General features: G+C 38.0%; 1 protein-coding gene across 1 annotated transcript in view; it reads left to right on the top strand.

Moving 5' to 3' along the window:
* Nucleotides 1–18622, top strand: part of PRKN (parkin RBR E3 ubiquitin protein ligase) — a 1305989-nt gene that overhangs the window by 196196 nt on the left and 1091171 nt on the right. The window lies entirely within an intron of this gene.

The raw sequence follows: 18622 nt of genomic DNA, 5'->3' as shown, positions 1-18622 counted from the left end.
CTATATTAATATTTTCCTATTTTAATTACTATGGTGTGATTATAGTTTTGTGCTCCCCCTCTACAATCTTCCAGAGCCCTGGGCTTCATTGCCCATTCTTGAAGGGAGGTGTTGCAGACCGTCTTTCCGTGGGACTCTTCCAGGGTCCTGAATTAAGCACAGCTCTTAGACCTACCTTTCTGGCTCTTGTGCAACCCAAAAATCATCTCTAGTATCTGTGAGTGTGCTCAGCTCCATCCCATCAGATCTGACAGCATGGCCTGGGTGCAGGATCCTTGTCTGTACTAAGGCAGCAGGTGTTCTTGCCCCGCTCTGGGCTCTGTACTGGCCTTTCCTTCTCATTTCTGACACCTGCACATTTCCCTCCCTCCCTCTCTCCCTCTCTTTTCCTCTCCCCACTCCATCCCCTGCCTTCTCTTTCCCTCCTCCCCTCTATTCCCCATCCCTCCATTTCCCTTGTCCCCTCCCACTCTATGTCCCTGCCTTCATTGCTTTTTCTACCTCAGTTTTTCTAGCCATTCCACATGATTGGAGCAGCAGGAAGAGCTTCCCCCTGTGCAATCAGCTGTGTTGCTGAAAAGTCATCTGTGTTTCTTACAAGAAAATTTTGATGTGTTCTGTTTTAATCTGAAGGTAATTCTTTCTTTCTTTTGGCATGGCATCTGCAATTCTTCTTACTCTGACTTAGCCTGGGGTTCTAGCTTCCTGCTTGGCCACTTTGTCCATTACCCTCTTTCCACCTACACTGGCTTTGTTGAGTTTGTACCTTCTCTTACTATATGGAAGTCATTCATTTCCTCCAAGCTCAACCTTATCTATATGCATATTTTAGGTGTTTTTTTTTCATTTAAATTGCTTTTGATTATCATAAACATGCTTTTGATATTCTCATTTGTTCAAAGGTTAAAAGATTTACTTTATATTTAAGTAGTAAAAATACTTAAATTATCTTTTATTGTTTGGTTATACTTTTATTGGATTATGTTAAATATTATGGTCTGTAACTTTCCTACATTTTGGAATTTATTAAACTTTTCTATGTAGTCAAATACACATTTGATTATTATAAACGTTTCACTGAAATAAAAGAAGAATATATATTCTCTGTAAGATATAAAATTCTGCACCAAGAAGAAATAATTAATACATTATTTTTATATTTCAGGAACATTTTCTGTTAAATATTATAAAAGATTATTTTAAAAAAATTTCTGTCCAGATAATATACAAAACTGTATTTCTCTATATAGGACCCCTTAATTTTAAAATGTAGTTTTTAAATAAATATAAAATGATGTAACAGAGTATCGTTCTGGAAAGAGCAGCAGGTTGAGAGTCCAGAAATAAGCGGGGTGGATAAAACTGAATAATTATTTAAGCCCTTGGGTATCTTGTGTATTTATCAACTGAGATAATTGGATTTGATCATTACCTATGTATTTTCCAATTCTATAGAATTCTATGATCATCCCTTTACTGAAAATGTATATTATTTTTACTTAGATGTCAGTTTTAAAATTTTATTTAAAACATTTAATTTATATTTTTAGACAGAAATATTAATGAAAATAAATGTGCCAATATTAAATTATAAGTATTCAACTAAAAGAAAAAATATTAGATATGACAATTTTCTGTAGACCTGTTATATGAATATTTCATCCTGGGAAACCTGTACTTTAATGAAGCCCTCCCATGATTTCTTCATCTCAAAGGGTATTGTTCATCAGCTTCAACTATCTCACATATCCTAGTGATGATGTTTGCTTAATTTGGACAATGATCAATATATTTTGAGGGACCCTATTAATCTATTGCTTGAAAAACAAAATGCCACGTTCTCCCCCCTGGTCTCTCTCCTTACCATTTTTTCCAGCTGGGTGGTCTATTGAATAATTTCTAAAACTATTCTACTCCTCTTTTGCTTACAATATATTTCCTCTATTTCCAACACTATATCAGGTATCCCAGTCCTCAGACATATAGATCTTAGAGAGGGCTGTGGAACATTTATCTACAATGCCTACAGGTGAATTCTCTGTGTCAGATGTCAGTTATTTCTTATCTTTAAAGGGTATCACTCAGACAAGACAATTGGTGCCCAAGCAATTTTATTAATATAAGTCTTGGTTCTGCATTCTGGCATCATTTTGAGATGGTACTACGGGTCTTCCCTCTTGTACTTCCATGTAAACACATTTCCTAATTTACAAGGTAAGAATTTTAGGACTTAATTAAGTTTAAAGATGCTGAGTTCATGAGGTCTGACTTGAAATGAAGGGGTTAGATGGAAATGTTCTGTTGTACTGTTAGATTTTTTTTTATTCCATTAAAACCTCACCAATTAAGTCTCCACTAATTCAGAATTTACCCTTTGGAGCTTGAGGGACAAGTATTTTAAAAACCTTTACTAAGTAAGGTAAGGATATTAACAATTTTTTTAAAAAAACAATATTGACTATATCCAGAGAAGCATAATTTTTAAGTACTTTGAAAGCCCTTACTTTGGTTATGTTCACATTACATGGACAGTATATTAATTGCAAATGGTTAATGAGGAAAAAGACAAGACTTCAATGGCAAACGTACTTGTTAGCATGCCTTATTTACTTCTTTGTGTTTGAAAGCTTTTAGACCATTTTAAGAAAACAGACTATGAACTGATTCAGTAACTCTTTTTGAATAATTCAAATTGCTAAGATTTCACAGTATGTGAGAATCTGTTGAGAATACTCATTCCTTATGCTTTTCTGAGACATGGAGTTTAGCAGCCCTTGACACCCAGAAGTGTCATATGGATAACTGTTTGGTCTGACAGGAAAGAGATCTAAATCTGAAGTGAAGAGGGCAGGACAGGAATCGAACATTGCCCTTCTCTGCAAATAGTAGGGATGTGAACCACTGGATAGGTTTGATATTGCGTTGCAAAGCCTCGTACTAGGTAACATCTTTAACTGGGAGAGAAAATAAGATACTGTTTATAGATATATTGTCAAGGGCAATCTTTTTTGTAAGATTTCATTTTGATTAAAATCTTTTGGAAAAGATGATGAATTTGACACTTTACACATTTTATCAGAGACCTGTCATAAGCAATCTGGAATTAAGACAGGGAATGTCTCCTTAAGCAAACAAATAATCTTCTTTTAAGTTGCCGGCTATTCCCCTAAGCTAGAGGCCACTAGAACTTCATCATTTTTAGATGTCACACAGCCATGGACCTAAGGAGAACTTTGGAGACTACCTTGGCTTACTCCAAGAGTTCCAGAAAAGATTAAATAGTTTTCCAGAGGTCTTTCAATATTGATAACAGGATCTGAGTCTCTTGAATTCGAGTTGTCTCTTCTCTTTGTCATGGTTGCCCCAGTCTTTACATTTTTTTTTCAAAATTAATAACATGAATTACATCAATAAACATCAGTAAACATGTATTGAGGGCCTACTCTTTGTCAAGCATTTGCTAAGCCCTCTATCATACTGCCGGTCACAGTCTCGGGCACAAGAGAGAGAATGACACAGATTGGAAGGGATGTGATAAATAATATAACAAAAGACAAGCCCAGAATGCTAAGGGTATCCGTGGGAGGAAAAGCTCACCTGGAGTGTAACTTACAACATGTGATAATATAGAGGACTTCCCAGGGTAAGGAGTGCCTTCAGTTAAGTCATTAAGGTTACACAGGCATTAGGACAGAGGAGGGGAATCTTCCCTACAGATAAAAGATCCACAGAGGCATGTAGCGGGTGAACCAGTGTGACAAATAGGGGGTGTAAGCAGGGGGAGAGTGGAATGAGCCTGGAAGACAGGGAGAGGCCAGGTCATAGAGGGGCACATGTACCAAGGCAACACTTATCTCCAGGGACACTAAGTAGCCATTGAAGTATTTTAAGTTGAGTACATTCAAGTCAGATTTCTCTATGGCAATAATAAATATAAACTGTTGAAATGATTAAGATATTTATTTAATAAGTGAGTGAGTGAATAAATGAATGAGCACAGTTATTTTTTCAGTCCTACCTAGGCAGTGAGCTTTGTAAGTAGTAGCATGCCTGTGCATGATGGATGGTGATAAATCAAACCATAGCAGTTAAAGGTTACTGTTGTAAAAAATAACCCAGCCTTTGTAAACCTTATTTTTCTTTTACAAAATAATGTCATTTATTTCTTGTATTCATATTACATGTCATTTTCTGCAGTACTTTCATGGATATCTGTTGGACTTCTTGGCACTTATTTCCGGATTCAGTCATTTAAAGGCAGTAGCTGTGAACTGTTTTAGAAAGATTGTGCTAAAAAGATAGGTACACAGAACAGACAGCACGTGTTGAGTGCCACTTGCCCCAGGAAGGAGAGCACAAAATTCCATCTTCAGGGAGCTTACAACTTATAGAGCAAGGCCTGAGGATGTGATGTGCACGCAAGCAACCATATATAGCTGTTCAGAATGCTAGGTAGAGTTGAGTAAGTGTCAGGAAGCACAAATCCCATGCTACAAGGGTTCAAAAAAAGTGATCACAACTGATTTAAAGGATCCTAGGATGCAACATAAAAGAATATACATATTCTTTTTATGGTTTGCTTACAAATGATGGACTATGATAAACATTTGAATATGGTTTTTAGATTGTGGAATTTACATGGTTTGTAAGAAATGGAGTCATACAAATTCAATTAGCTAAAAGAAGGCTAAACATTGGAAAACCTTATCCACGGTGTAACTGAGGTGTTTACAGCATCCCTACGCTTCACAGAATAGCCTGCTCTACAAAATGGTCGCAAGCGTTGTGTATTAGTGAAACTACAGTGTCAAGGCCATTGGAGTGTGACAGTGCCGAACCACAGTTCTTTCTGAAAAATTGTGAGCCAATTTGCTAATATCAAAAGTCATAAGCACTATTTTTGTACTCACACTCTGACAACGGAGAGCCTGGAGGATTATGTTTTTTAGATTTCCTACACCTGAAACTCTGTGTCATCTTTCACTCTTTTACCTATTTCTGGAAGTATAGTCTAAAATAAATTTTTTTCTCTTTGGTAACTTTCCAAATTTACCTTTATTGAATATTTATTGAGTATCTACTATGTATTAGGTAACAGTATTGCAACATTTATTGTAGTCAGATTACATGAGCATAAAGGGAAGTTAATGGTAATGTCGCAGTGTATAATTGTAATCTCCATTTGCCTCAGAGCTGATACATTAATTGAGTTAAAGGAAATGCAAGGATACTTTGGAAATTTTTCCAAGTCAGCCATTATAACACTAATAAAATCAATCTAGAAACACACTGTTACATATAAAATATGTATACTTATACATACTGGATATTTCCTATTGGATTCCTTCCATCTACAGGAGGTTTAGAAAAATATCAAGGTCTTCATTATAAGATGATTTTACAGTAAAACCAAGATAGCAACAGATAGAGCTTTAAATATAGTTATCATAAAAGTATAGCTTTGAAGGAATACACATGAAAGAAATTAATATTCTTTAATCTTTCATATATACCATTATAGCTACAATGTATCAATTGCTTCCATAGTGCCACACATTCTACACATGGGGCACTTTATTTATTTATTTATTCATTCATTCATTCATTTACTTACTTATTTATTTTTTAAGTAGGCTCCATGCCCAGCATGGAGCCCAACATGGGGCTTGAACTCAGAATCCTAATGTCAAGACTTAGCTGAGAACAAGAGTTGAACCCTTAACAGACTGAGCCACCCAGGCGCCCTGAGTCACTTTTAGATATAATATTTAATTTAATCTTCATGATGATCTTATCAGATAGATATTATTTCTATTTTGAAAAGAAAACCTGAGGCTGAAGTGAAAGTAATATACCAGATCATTGAGCCAAGCTAGCATTTGAACCTTTGTGTGCCTGATTCTTTTCTGTGTGTGTGTGTGTGTGTGTGTCTGCATGTCTGCAGAGATTTATTGTATATGAGACATCTATTGTCTACTGGAGAAGTAAACTATTCTAAATGAATCTAAGTTTATGTATTTGGTATTTTGGAAAGGCAGGACTTTTTTCCATATAAGAAGTAAACCAAGTTTTATTTCAACCCTGACAGTGATAAAGAGTTAGCTATATATCCAGCTGCTTGAGTGGGCCTATTATTGTCACAAAATACATGCTCCTATTATGTAAAATCCATTACAAAGAATGTAGAAGTTACTCATGCAAGCAAGTATAAATTTACTTTTCCACCAGCAGAATTCTCTACAATTTATCATTTTAATCTATACTGTTGAGACCTAAATTTTTTTAAGGGGCCTTCACCCACATTAAGAGAATTTGAACCAATTAAGGGTGTTTTAAGAAAACTCCTTAATTTATACCTATTTCATGTTTATTATTATTAATCCTTTGGAAAGATCATAGGAATTAAGAACCTGATTAACTCTAGTCTAAGTAAGTAGTACCCCTAATTAACCAGGATGTGTCTTGCATTTTTTTTTCCAGACAAAATAAATTGATATGAGAGGTAGGTTTGAAATGCATATTCAGGTTATGTCCAGATTTGGAAGTGTGTTGATGCAGTTCCCTGGGCCTGTAGCATCACTGATGCCAAAGTGCTGACCTTCCTTCCATGGGAGCCATCCTCAGCTCCATGTGAGGGGGCAGGGAAGATGTAGCCCAAAGGAGCTGTTCTTGATTTTCATAGCAGCTGCCATTTACTCAGCATTTCTCCTGCTAAGCATTTCACATGAATTATGTCATTTAATTGTAATAACTTTATGAGGCACTAAATTAACCTAGTTTGTCATATCAGGAAAATAAAGTTGAGTGAGGTCACATAGTTATTCAATGGCACAGCCAAAATTCAAACTAACATCTGTCTAAATTTGAACAGTTAAGCATTCTATTTATGATGTCTTCCAGCCATGGCGGCCATCCAAACTGGGTGGTGGCTTTAGGACCCAAAAGTGGTTTTAGTTGAAATATTTTGTCTCAATTGGTAGTGTTTATATTATATCCAAGAACTAGGATATAATATAGTTCCTAGTATAGGAATTAAAAGTTTCTGTAAAAAGATGGCATCATCATAGTTACGGAGGAGGAAATTGGGGTGGGAGTTAGCAGTATGTGAATGTGTGGAAGGAAGGGCAGGAATAATGGGACCACCTAAGGGCAGAGCAGGTATCCAGGAGAGGGACAGTGAGAACCTCAGGAGGGCAGCCGCATAGTGGACATAGTTCTTAGGACCTGCTGGAATTGGTGAGTAACTGTAAATATAGGTTATAAAGGAGAGAAGAAATCTTGGCACTAGTGTTTTAAACTTGGCTGTGAGAAATGTGACTTTGACAGAGACTTTGGGAAAGGTATGTGGCTCTGATATTTGATTGAAGTGTGTATGTCTGAAGGTGGTTGGCATTAAGAAACAAGCTGAGGTCAGTCAGGGATGTGAGCTTCAGTTTGGAAGTCATAGTATAGTGAAGACTGGTTCCCTGGCCCCTTGACGTACAGCCCTCTACCCCCGCCCTATGCTTTACTGGCTCACTGTGTAACCATGGGAAGACAGCTGTTCAGCGTCATTTTTAAATGTGAGAAAGTGAAATAAAGATGGAAAGCTACCTTACATATCAAAAATACTGAGATTCCTTGATGGGCTTAAATCCTAATTCACTGAAGAAAAAAATTTCATATACTTGGATCTTCCTGGAACAAGATAGGGTATAAATGATGTAGATAAGTAAGAAGTAGTTTTTATATTTAAGTCCATCTCAAATAGTTCTTCGAATTGTGTTTTTTTATCATTATTAAGAGCTGAAAAAGGAAAGATCATTTCCTTAGACTTTCAACCAGAGTATTCCATTCACCAGAACAGCCCCATTGTATGATATTTTACAATTAACTATCTTTTAATATAGATATCAGACTCCTCCATTAAAATTTATCTTCATTAAATGCCTTTCAGATATCTCAATGTAATCAGTTCTTTCTGGCTTTGCCATCATTTCTTTGGAAGTAGAAGTCAGTGCTTACCTATGTTAGCTACTCTGTTCTGTTCTCTCATAAAAACAGGATGGTGTGCTCTTGGGTTTTTCAGTAGAGCCAAAGCCCTATTAGCTCGGTCTCTTATAGGGCAGGAGCATGTTGCATACTTCTCTTAATCTATAGCAATCAAATCATGAAAGGATTTCCTCTGCAGTATAATTGGGATTTTAAATTAATTGATAATAAAATATTTATTGGGCATTTTGTGCCAACTTCACATTCACTATCTCATTTGTGATCCTATGATGTGGCCACAATTATAAGCTCTATTTAAGAAGTTTAGGAAAGGTTAAGTCACTTGCCCAAGGTCATTTAGCTAATAAATGGTAGATCTGAGACTCTGATCCGTGTGTGTTTGGAGATACACACTCACACTGATCTGTTACAGGGATGTGACCTTAGGGAGCTGGACAGTCTCTGTAAGGCCATTGTCTTTATATGCCATGCTGCAGCTCTGAGTTCACTGGGCAAGTGCTGGGGAAGGATATGCAAATAACCTGGGAGAGAGCAAGGATGAGCTGGAAAGCACAAACATGATACTGGAACCCTTATCATTCTTATGATCTTGATGTTGTCAAGGGTCCTGCAGAAGCCCCCTCCATTGAAGAGCTGAGTAAACATACCTGGCTCAGGAGTCAGAGATGCTGAAGAAGGACCAGGGGAAGGTGGAGCAGTTGCAGACCTACCTGATGCCTCATGCCAATGACAGGAGCTGGTGGATGAGCAACAATGTGACTACTGCTTCCCTCCCACTTAAGAACCAATCAGTGACCTACCGCAACTGGAGACATTGGGGAATGGAATTCTGGCTTGGTGTCCTACAACCCGCCATTTGTATACAATCTCCAAAACTAAGAAGAGTTTAATAGGAAGTCTTTAAATGTGGGCAGTTCATCATCCATTTCATTGGCCACATTTCAGAGTGAAAGTGACCACAGACTTTGTGGCATCTTCTCCCTCATCACAAGTGTGAAAGTCTAGTCAACATCGAAAACATCCTATAGACTGAATGTTTGTGTCTCCCCAACAATTTATAATCTTAACCACCATGGGATGGTATTCAGAAGTGAAAGGAGGAGAATCATTTCGGGAAGTGATTAGGTCACGAGAGCAGAGCTCTTCATACTTTACAGAAGAGACCCCAGAGAGCTCCTTCATCCCTTCTGCCTCAGGAGGGCACAGCCAGATGAAGGCCAGCTATTAACCAGGGAGCAGGGGCTCACCAGATACCAAATTTCCTGGTGCCTCGATTGTGGTCTTCCAGCCGCCAGAACAGAAATACAAGTACTCTTGCTCTGTGGTATTCTCTTATACAGTCCAGATAGACAGAGGCAAGAGGTGAAGTGATTTTCCCAGAGACCTTGAGTGAGACAAGCTGCAGAGAGGTCAAGAAGCCCTCCTTCCTCATTTTTCATGGTGCTCCCTGGCTTAGGTGGTGTGGTGTAGTCAGTGGGTACTCTGGACATGGTGTGATACCACAGTTTGATTACTGAAGGAAAGGGGCCTCATGCGTGGACTCTTAAACCAGAAGGTGAACTGAGGTAATTCTCTCATTATTTACTTATCAGTAGCTCACATTTCAAATTCAAAATGACTTTCAGTATTCCCTGTTTATCTCATAATATTCCTCAGAGTCTGTCTTCTTAGTTGTAAGCTGATTATTCTTACTTCTCTTTGATATATGCAGTTTCTTCGACCCAAGAGATAAACCTTTTCATATCTAAAATACGGACCTCTTCTCTGAGTTCCTTATAGTCACCTGATACCTATTTGTGGAATTAAGTACTACTCATGTCATTTCTAAATGCCCTTGGCACATCCCTGCCTGATTTTCTTTCTTCTCATAACCAAGTCCATCTGAAAAGTTTTCTCCAAGTTTACTGTATTCTTTTCTCCCTACAAATCTGGCAGATGTTTTACTTTCTTCAACTTTCAGTTGTTGGGAAAGACCGTCATCTTTGACCCTCCCTCTTCACACATCCTCTGCTTTCCATTGCAAATTGCCCCTCTCTCTCTCTACAGAAAGCGTTGGTGGTTCCAAGTAGCAGCTGGCTGGAGAGAAGCATATCATTGATAGCACCTGACACAGCTGGCTGAGCAAGAGGGGTCAGTGATAGGACGCATAAAAACAACAAAACTTGGAAGAGGACAATTCATTTCTCCTGGTAACCCCATTCCCTTCTCAGGGGTATGGGTGGAGGACAAGAAAATTCAAAGTAATTGTATTTGGTGGCAACATGTTTTGCTTCCTGACTTCCAAAGTATGTGTGATGTCTGCAGAGAACATCTCTCCCTTCCAATAAAGAGCCTCAGCCCAGAGAAGGGACACTGGAGAGGAGAGGTGGGGCTCAGCATGTTCCAAGTTGGGTTTCTGGAGGCTCCACTCCTGAGCTAGGCCTGCAGTGACCTTTGGAAACCTCATGCTGGCTGAGCTATTCTCTGCTTCTTGGATGAGCCAAGGAGAAAGGATCCAGGGACTGGAGTGTTTGGCTGCTTGTCCACTTGATAATATGTTAGTTACTAGAACACTTCTGAAGAAAAGTATCGAGTTGTCACAACTTATGTTCTGGGAAACAAACTGGTATGGAGAAACTGCTCTGGATAAAAGCCTATGGGGTGGTCAGCTATTTGCCAAAAGCCACGGAATAAATGCCTTGCCAAGATCTGTCTCTGGATCATCTAGATTTCAAAGCATGACTTTTGCTGTCATGTCTTACAGAGGAAATGACGGTGCTGCTTCTCCCACTATCCCCCTGCCTCAGGCCTTCAGAACTCTATCCCGTGGCCCCTGTCTGCTGTCTGTCATTCTCCTGTTCTCATCTGTGCTTCCGGAACCTCTTATAACTGCCTGAACTAACAAAGACCAGAAGCTGAAGTGACCGAAATGATAAAAGATGAGCCTTTGGGGATATAGTGGCAAGAATCACCTGAAAGGGTAGAAAGTGTAGGGTAAATGATTAGATTCAAAGCATGCCCTCTATCTGAACAGATGAGGTCTTGCAGGATTTATCTTCTACACCCCTTTTTGTTTTAATGTTTTTTTTCTCAGGCTTGATTCTGCCCAAAAAGCAGAGCCAAGGCTTCCTTGCAGATGTTTTACCTTGGCAGATACTCCCAGGGCAGGAGCAGCTGCTGGGAGAGTGACTTGGGGAAGGGGGGCAAGTCAGTTCATCCCTCCATCCTGACCCTAACCCACTGTGAGGATGGTCATGAGTGGACCAAGTGTACCTGAGATGTGTCTCCCTGAGACACAGGTTCCCATTCTCCCAGTCGGGGACACTGCCTGCCCGTCTAGGCTTGTGTGTGTGCCACATGGCCGAGTGGGTCCCCATGAACATCACAGGAACTGGAAGCATATGAGGGTCCATGGAGAGGAAGGAAGCCATGGTGAGTGATGCTCTGGGGTGGCAGCTGTGGGACTGGCTGCTGTACCCATGGCCAGAGTGAGGTGGCCAAGGTCGTAGGCTGACATCATGGCACAAAACTCTTGGGCATCAGGTTTTCCTTAGTGTGTGCATGAAATGCTTCTTATGCCAAGCAATTTGTTGTTTATAGTCTTCATTAAAGTGGCCCCAGGTGTCGTCCTTTGGGACCTTTTAAATGTGAGGGCAATTTTAGGGCTTGAATAGAACTCTGAAGGCTTTCATTGAATCCTGTGCTCTTGCACTTGAGGTTGGTAGGGAGGGAGAGAACGGATAAGTGAAAGTTGACTTTCACAAAATAGGATCATTGCTTCATTTTTTTTCCAGTGATTGTAGACTACTTTCCTTTTTGGTTTCATCTGTCATTTTAGAATCTCATTAGAAACATCAGAGAATGATTAAGTTAGCATTGTTTGGTTAAAGAAAAAAGAGTGGAATATCTCTGGAGATTTTCAGGGGTTACAGAAAAATGTGAAATACAAAGGCCTGGGTTCTGGAATTCATGGCTGCCATCTTGGTGCTCTGAGTTATTAGTCAGTAGCATTTTTTATTGCACTGACTAGGAAAAATATAGATAACTATATTTATGATCTCTCAGATATCAAAACAAAGCTACAACATCTAGCGAGGTGTCTGTTTTCTCTATGAAGCTTAACGTTAGTTGCTTTCCTTTCTTTCCCTGGTAGTTTGGGAGTAATACATTTTGCTTAATATGTCATAAAGCAGTACACTTTAAAAACAAAAGCACATTAATTTCTTGCTCATCACAAGGAATCATCTAGAAAGTACTAAGGTGTAGAGGCTCCGCGTGCACTATTTCTTATCCTTTCCTCTTCCTCTTTTCTTGTATTAAAAAAAAAGTCTTTATTGAGGAAAAACTGACAACTGTGTGTTTTAAGTGTACACAGTGCTGGGGCGCTTGGGTTGCTCAGTCAGTTAAGTGTCTGACTCTTGGTTTTGGCCAAGGGCATGATCTCAGGGTCATAGGATGGAGCCCTGCATCGGGCTCCACACTTATCTGGGAGTCTCCTTGAGATTTTCTCCCTCCCTCTCCCTCTGCTCCCTCCCCCCCAAAATAAATAAGTAAATCTTTAAAAAAATAAAGTGAACACTATGCTGATACAATATACATGTGTATTGTGGTGTGATTACCAAGATCAGAATCATTAACACATCCACACCTCAAGTGTTCACTCTGTGTGTGGGGGTGGTGAGAACATTTAATATCTACTGTTAGCAACTTTCAAGCATACAATACTGTGTAATTAACCATGGTCACCATGCTGTACATTAGGTCCTCAGAACTAGTTACAATTGAAAGTTTTAACCTTTTGACCTGTATCTCTACAATCTTCCTATTTTTCCCCTGGTCCTGGCCCCTGGCTATCACCTCTACTCTGTTTCTATGAAATCAACATTATTTCTTCCTCTCTTTCTCTTTCTCTTTCTCTTTCTCTTTCTCTTTCTCTTTCTCTTTCTCACTCTTTTTTTTCCCCACATGTAAGATATACTATACAGTATTATTACCCCCCCCGGGACAAACATAGGTACCAGCATTCTGCAGGGAGCCTGGTGAGTACTGTCATGGTGACAAAGATAGTCATCTCCATTTATAAAAGAATGATATGGAACTGTTTAGGTGTATAAAATTATTTGCATCTGTTTTCATGGCAGTATTTTATTGCTTTTATTGTTTATTTCAATTATAAACTTGGAAATTTGCTCCAAGGACTTAAAGGCGGTGCCTGAGGACAGGCCATGGCTCTCAAATATGGAGAAGAGTTACTGAAGGCAGAGAGACAGTTGCTTGTCAGGAAGTGGAGGCAGCCAGCTTGTGGCATTTGGAGTGGTGCAGTGGGCACATGCAACATGAGCTATGACACCTGAGCTGCCACAAGGGTCCACAGCACAAGGCAAACTGGAAATCGTTTTCCTGCAAATAGGGACCGACAGAGGCTGGGGAAGTAATTCCAAGATCGCTGCTCCAGACATACTTATGGGTCCTTTGATATTTGGGGCTTGACATGTTTATTTCATGAGTTAGGCCATCCTGTAGGACAAAATATGGCTTTGCCTAAAAATATGGACTCAAAGCAAATATTGATTCATCAGCCATGGATTAAAAACTGATCTAGTCCAAACTCACAGTTTTTCTATAGGATAAATTGTCTATCTTTCCTCAATGCAGCAGCTGAAAAATATTGAGTTTTAATATTCTGTACTGAATGCCTTTCTAATGTCTTACTTGGTGCACTTTAGAAAATAAGTATTCTTCTATGAGATGAGCTGAATGAGTGCTGTTTCAGCTCTTCTGTGGCTTTGGAGGAATGCCAGCAGGAGGATTCTAGAATATAACGCTATCATTGATTATTTCATGGAGATTAATGGGATTTATGTGCATTGGAGTAAATTCTAACTTTGTTTAAGGCTTATACCAATGCATAGATTCCTAGGCTGTTCTTGAAGATATTGCCTTGTTTAGAATAGTTGACATTTATAATACAGGGAAGAAAAAAAAAAGAGAGAAAGGGTGTTTCTTTTCACCCTGGAACTCTTTTCCTTTCCTTCTTTGCCTTTTTTCTTAGCTCCTACTGCTTCAGATCTCAGAGAGGGTTGAGTCATGAACACACCCCTGTAGGTTGGTAAAACACCACAGACTTCAATAGGCCCTTCACCTACCTCTTATTATCATATATCACTTTTCAGTTTGCATGATTATTTAATACCTGTCTTTTCTATTAGAATGTCAGCATCGTCAGAGCAGGCCTTTTTCATTGCTCAGTAATTCACAATACCTAGGGATGTTATGGGAGCCCATAACAACCTTACACGCCAGGTGTTATTGTTCCTGCTTCTAGAGGAGGAAGACGAGGCTTAGAGAGGTAGTCACCTGTCCAGGGTGACAGATGTAATAAATGGCAGGACTAGCATTCATGGTGACTGTCTAGGTCCACAGCTCATGCTTTTGAATATTACACTGGATCATTTGTGAGTAAATATTTGTAAAAAGGAGGAAAGGAGTAATAAAGATAGCCTGAGCTCTGATGATTTACTAGCATGTGGACTGGAGTGGAAGATGGCCCATACTTAGTGGTTGTAAGCAAGCTCTCCAGGGAAGAATGGTTCAGGGAGCCCATCCACCCCTACTGTTGGCACTTGCTTTTCAGTAATTTCATTTCCCTGGGAGAAATGTGGGTAAGGATGGAAATTCCAAATAGGGCACAGGGGTGTTTCTTGAATTTGATGCAAAACATGCATACCTGGAGATTCTCATTGGTTTTAATAAGACAGTGATGGGGCCTCTGAATGACTCAGTCAATTAAGCACCTACTCTTAATTTCGACTCAGGTAATGATCTCAGGGTCATGGAATCCAACCCTACATCAGGCTCCCTGCACAGCAGATAGTCTGCTTGAAGATTCTCTCCCTCTGCTCTCCCCTCCCCCGCAAATATATAAGACCTTTAAAAAAACACAAAGAATAAAGGCACATCAGAAATATTTAGCTAAAATTAACAGGAATTCTTCATTATATAAGCAGCAATTATTAAAACCAATGGGAATCTCCACATTTATCTCTGATATTTCTATTTTATTTATTCATTCATTCATTCATTCATTCTAGTATAACTAACATGCAGTGTTATATTAGTTTTAGGTGTACAATATAGTGATTTTTATTTGCATTTCCCTGATGATGAGTGATGTTGAGCTTCTTTTCATGTGTCCATTGGCCATCTATTATGTCTTCTTTTTTTTTTTATTATGTTTTCTTTGGAGAAATGTCTGTTCATGTCCTCTTCCCATTTTTAAATTGGATTATTTGATTTTAGATGTTCCATACATTTTTTCTATATTCTGTATTTTAGAAACTCACCGTTAATCAGCTATGTCATTTGCAAATATCTTTTCCCATTCAGTAGGTTGCCTTTTAGTTTTGTTGATTATTTCCTTTGCTATACAGAAGCTTTTTATTTTGATATAGTCCCAATAGTCTATTTTTGCTTTTACTTCCCTGCCTTTGGAGACATAATTAGAAAAATGTTCATATGGCCAGCGTCTGAGAGATTTCTAGTGCCTGTGGTCCCTTCTAGGACTTTTATGGTTTCAGGTCTCACATGTGGGTCCTTATGCCATTTTGAGATTATTTTTATGTATGGTATAAGAAAAATGATCCAGTTTCATTCTTCTGCATGTACCTGTCCAGTTTTCCCAATAATTTGTTGAAGAGTCTTTTCCTCATTGCATGCCCTTGCCTCCTTTGTTGAAGATTAATTGACCATACAATTGTGAGTTTATTTCTAGGCTCTTTATTCTATTGATCTATGTATCTATTTTTGTGCCAGTACTGTTTTGATTACCTTGGCTTTGTAGTGTATCTTGATAACTGGGATGTTATACCCCCAGCTTTATTCTTCTTTTTCAGGATTGTTTTGGCTATTCAGGGTCTTTTGTAGTTCCACACAAGTTCTAAGGCTGTTCTAGTTCCATGAAAAAATGCTGTTGGTATTTTGATAAGGATTACATTAAATCTGTAGATTGTTTTGGGTAGTATGGACATTTTAACAGTATTTGTTTCTCTAATCCTGAGCATTGAATGTCTTTCCATTGCTTTGTATTGTTTTCAATTTCTTTCATCAATATTTTATAGTTTTCAGAGTATAAGTCTTTTATCTCCTTAGTTAAGATTATTCCTAGATATCTTATTATTTCTACTGCAGTTGTAAATGGGACTGTCTGCTAATTTCTCTTTCTGCTACTTTATTATTAGTGTATGTAAGTGAAATGGATTTCTATACGTTGATTTTATATCCTGTGACTTTTAAGTTATTAAATTAATTTATCAGTTCTAATAGGTTTTTTTTGTGTTTTTTTTTATATAGTATTTCAGGTTTTCTATATAGAGTATCATATCATCTGCAAATAGTGAAAGTTTTACTACTTCTTTACTGATTTGGATGCCTTTTATTTCTTTGTGTTTTTTTTATTGCAATAGCTAGGATTTCCAGTACTATGTTGAATAAAAGAGGTGAGAATGGACAACCTTATCTTGTTTCTGAACTTAGTGTAAAAGCTCTCAGTTTTTCCTCATTGAAGATGATATTAAATGGCCTTTATTATGTTGAGGTATGTTCCCTCTAAATCTTCTTTGTGAAGGGTTTATATCATGAATGGTGGGTGCTGTACTTTGTCAAATGCTTTTTTTTTTTGAACCTATTAAAATGATCATGTGGTTTTTATCCTTTCTCTTGTTGATGTAATGTATTATGTTGATTGATTTGAGACTATTGAACCATAACTATTAAACCACTTGCATCCTAGGAATAAATCCCATAAATCCCACTTGATTATGATGAAATATATTTTTAACATATTATTGGATTTTGTTTAATATTTTACATGTATGTTCATCAGAGATATTGTGAGTTTTGAAATACTTAAACTTTGGAAATCTGGGATTTGTTTGGTTATATGAGCTACTGAAGAGTGCTGATTCCAGACCGTGTCACCGAGTATTTATCCTCTGCCTTAAAATGAGAAAAGGAAATGATGGGTAATGTCTGTACTTATGTCCTGCAAGATTACCTAGGTAAAACTATTAAGTGTTAAAAAGCTATTATTTTATAAATCAGTTTTGCTGATAGAATCTGGGTTGCTTGGCTGAGATTTTGTTTTTGTTTTTAATGTTTATGCTTGAAAGAATATGTCATGATCCTGTGTTGAACTCACCACTTTCCTTTTCATTTTCTGCTTCATGAAATTCCAAAATCTGGGAACCATGGATCCTAAGAATTTTAAGTCAGTGAAAATTTTTGTGTAAATTCATTTAGTTATTTTTGTTTGTTTTTTCATTTCACACAAATGTGTGCTCATTTCCCTGGTAAAGAAAAGGAATTAGTGAGAAAGTGTGGAAGCAGCATGAGAAGCAGTGACAGAGTACCAAGTAGACAGTTGTGCTGGGGTGTGCCCTGCTGCCTGTGGGGACTCTGCTATGTGCCCAATCTCCCTTTCTTTGTTCTTTTTTTTTAAGATTTTATTTATTTATTCATGAGAGACACAGAGAGAGAGGCAGAGACATAGGCAAAGGGAGAAGGAGACTTCCTGTGGGGAGCCCGATGCAGGACTCAATCCCAGGACCTGGGATCACGACTGAGCCAAAGGCAGATGCTCAACCACTGAGCCACCCAAGTGGCCCTCTTTAAAAAAAAAAAAAAAAAAAAAAAGGAAAAAGAAAAGAAAAGCACTGAAAACGCTTACCCTTTCTGCAAGAACAAATGGAAACACCATTTTCTTTTTTCTTTTTACAATAAGTCTTTTCTTTTTTCTTTTTACAATAAGTCTTATCAGCCTTATGAGAGCATGACAGTGTAAACAAAGGCCGTCAGGCAAAGATAACTAATAACCATTCACAGGGAAATGTACCTTAGCAAAATAGTGTTGACCTGGTGGAATAAAGCTTTATATGCTGGGGGTCAAGGGATTAGCATTTATATTTTATTAGGGTTTTAAAAACTGAGTGGTTGTCATAATTACTAAAGGCTGAGTGGTGGCATACCCACAGTTTGTAGCATTCATTGGCTGTAAAAATTTCTTCCCCTTCCCATCGCTCTAAGTTGATCACATTTTCTAAATGTTCGTAGTAGGTCATTGTATGGTTCTCCTTGAAATGCAGCCACTTTAATGGTAAGTGGTCAAGAGCCGGACCAGCCAAGGCCAGAGGATGTGTTACTGACTACAACATGGAATTGTAGAACTTTTAGTATGATGCCATTTTTGTTTAAACAAAAGGTATAGATTGAACGTGTTTGTGTATATACATATGTACATTACATAAATATACACACATATGGCATGTATGCATAATAATGCCACATTAAAAGGGTCTGGGTAAATGTACACCAAAATATTAATAGCACTACCTTCTGGATAGTGGAATTAGGAAAGTGTTAGTAGGGAGGGGAGGTATTCCCATTTTTAAATTTATGCACTTACAAAAATAAAAAGCAATTCATTCATAAATTAGGAAAAACAAAGGACTGAAGTAAAGCTGTCTTTAATGTCAGATATTAAACTGTTATAGATTTGTGTCAATTCACCTTAATAGATACTGAAAACCTTTTGAAGTAAGACCTACTTTGCAGGTGCAGTAGAAGATTATGGTTCTTCTTGCAAGCCTGTAGTTCT

The sequence above is a fragment of the Canis lupus genome, chromosome 1 (genome assembly GCF_003254725.2).
Source record: "Canis lupus dingo isolate Sandy chromosome 1, ASM325472v2, whole genome shotgun sequence".
NCBI classification, from domain to species: Eukaryota; Metazoa; Chordata; class Mammalia; order Carnivora; family Canidae; genus Canis; species Canis lupus.
This window is presented reverse-complemented; position numbering and strand designations above follow the sequence as displayed.